General features: G+C 39.1%; 1 long non-coding RNA gene across 1 annotated transcript; it reads right to left on the minus strand.

Annotated features, from left to right (window-relative positions):
* Nucleotides 1-504: 504 nt before the first annotated feature.
* LOC119345108 lies at nucleotides 505-1739 on the minus strand. The gene is made up of 3 exons (XR_005166915.1): nucleotides 1665-1739; nucleotides 1211-1283; nucleotides 505-835 (listed from the first exon to the last, which is right to left on the minus strand). It is a non-coding gene; the product is annotated as an uncharacterized LOC119345108 (long non-coding RNA).
* Between the last annotated feature and the right edge of the window lie 520 nt (nucleotides 1740-2259).

Consider the following 2259-nt stretch of genomic DNA (forward strand, 5'->3'; position numbering starts at 1 on the left):
AAACTAAAGACGACCTCGAGGCAAACACCGCATATTAAATTAACCTGTAAATTTTTTCCAAGAATTTCTTGCATATGACCTATATATATACATTCAAGGACTTATACTCCCTCGGATCCAAAATAAGTGTCGAAACTTTGAATAAGGTTGAACTAACCTCAATTCAAAGTTGTGACATTTTTTTTTATTGGACGGAGTACTTTATTGTACATATAGTTCAAATGTGATTCATGTCCATTAAATATCTGCCTCGCTGGTGGACCGCAAGCCTTGTGACCCATGAAATGTTGTCCGGCAGCACCTTCCGGTGGCCCTCCCCATCATATCTCCTTTTCTCCTCTGTCTGCAGAATGGTCAGTTTAGTGTTGCGGCGATGCTATGAGATTCTGATGGTCGTGGCGGAGGCCAGCAAGGAACACCTCTCAGTACACCAGCCAACAACAAGATTTTAGCCGGAGGAAATAGCATTTCACAAGACGGTATTAAAAACAGCGAGCAACATACAATAAAAACCAAGACAAAAAGTAGCCAACCAAGTATAGAGTTTACACACAGCCGCAGACCAGCCATGACACACAAATATATGGAGTTGACAGACAAAGACACTGACACACAAGAGAAAAATTCCAGTTGCAGGGTGCTTGCGAGCCCGGAGTGCCGAAGCAAGAATTTTCATGTGATTCCACGCGCCCTGTCCAAAGCCCAGCAACCGTTGAACTGCCTACATATTCAAGGATACATACACCCTATCATTCCAGATCACATGGGGCTATGCCTTTTTGGCTTCGATTACTGCTACTTAATTAGGACCCGAGGTTGCAATCTGCTTCTCCAACTACATCAAAACAAGAGTAGATTAATGATTATGACAGGTCTACAAAGTACAGTGGTGCTTAATTTATGTCGGTATATTTTTCCAGTACTTGGCAAAGGTTAAGTTAAGGTAGGAAACACAACTGGTTTTTTGGAGTTAGCCTAAGCATCTAACGAACCATCGTGACAATATTAAGACAGAAACATTCAACGCCAAATGGGACTTTCAAAGACCTCGTACTAAGTGCTCCAGAAACCAAACAATTTCAATAGTAACAAGAATAAGATCAACGTTATTACTTTTTTTTATCTTAAACAATGTATGACCGGTCTACATATTGTTGATACTTTTGAGAAGTTGGAAGTCAAAAGCCAACACAGGCACATAAGATGCTACCTGCATAATGGTCTGTAGCCTGTCGCGCACATCGTAGAACTCATTCCTAAGAACATTCAATGCCATGAGGCACCTGAAATAATGCAAACACACCACACTGTCACATTCTGAAGTAGTTAAGCAAACTGAACCGGAATGCTTCGGAAATTGTAACCGAATGTTTGAGAAAGAACTCTAGCCATCTCAAAACTTAATTGTGGTATAAACAAATGTCTAGAATTAACAAGTTGCAAGAGAATTATCATACAGATAAAGAAGTGAGTTATATCAATCAGCTGATTGGAGATGAAGTGAATAAGCAGGTTAGTGCTTATGAATATTAGATTAATATGAGCCAAAAATAGTGTCATTAAAGACAAAATAAGTTGGCAGGTTTCACATAGGGGATTTGATAAGCACAGAGAGTAGAGAGTAATTACTGTGGTACATATATAATAAGGTAACAAGAACTGACCTTTCTTTGCTTTTTCCCTCATAGAACTGCTGGAAGTGCACGCATGCAAGGTTAACTTTCCTAGCACCAACGCTGATACATGCCAAAAAGAGCACGATCAAGAAACTAGAAATTTCCCAAACTTAACAAACACTATGGAATGTTGAACATAAGCATAATTGCGGTGTCATAATAATATTACAGAGGAGCTATTTGTCAAGTGTTTGATCACCCAAAACAGAAAATAGTGTTGGTCTTATGTGCTATAGCAGTTAGTAGTGCTAGAGATATTTATAAAACGTTAAAGTTTCCCTAACCAAACGGCATTAATATACATCGGCATTTCCACTGCACGAAACATAACTAAACTCGTCTTTTTGAATTATGGCTGAATGACAACACCAACTGCACGAGGCGCACGCCCACAACGTATACACACCCACGCCGACACATCCAAATAGAGACAACATCAATGTATGTAGCGGAGAAACTGGAAAATAGCCATTTGCGTTACATAGAGGAGATCATTAATACTATAAATATTTTCATAACGGCAACTTTTATTGGTGACCTAAAATAATGCCATTGTCGAATATCACATTCAATAGTACGAGAA

The sequence above is a fragment of the Triticum dicoccoides genome, unplaced genomic scaffold (assembly GCF_002162155.2).
Source record: "Triticum dicoccoides isolate Atlit2015 ecotype Zavitan unplaced genomic scaffold, WEW_v2.0 scaffold206111, whole genome shotgun sequence".
NCBI lineage: Eukaryota > Viridiplantae > Streptophyta > Magnoliopsida > Poales > Poaceae > Triticum > Triticum dicoccoides.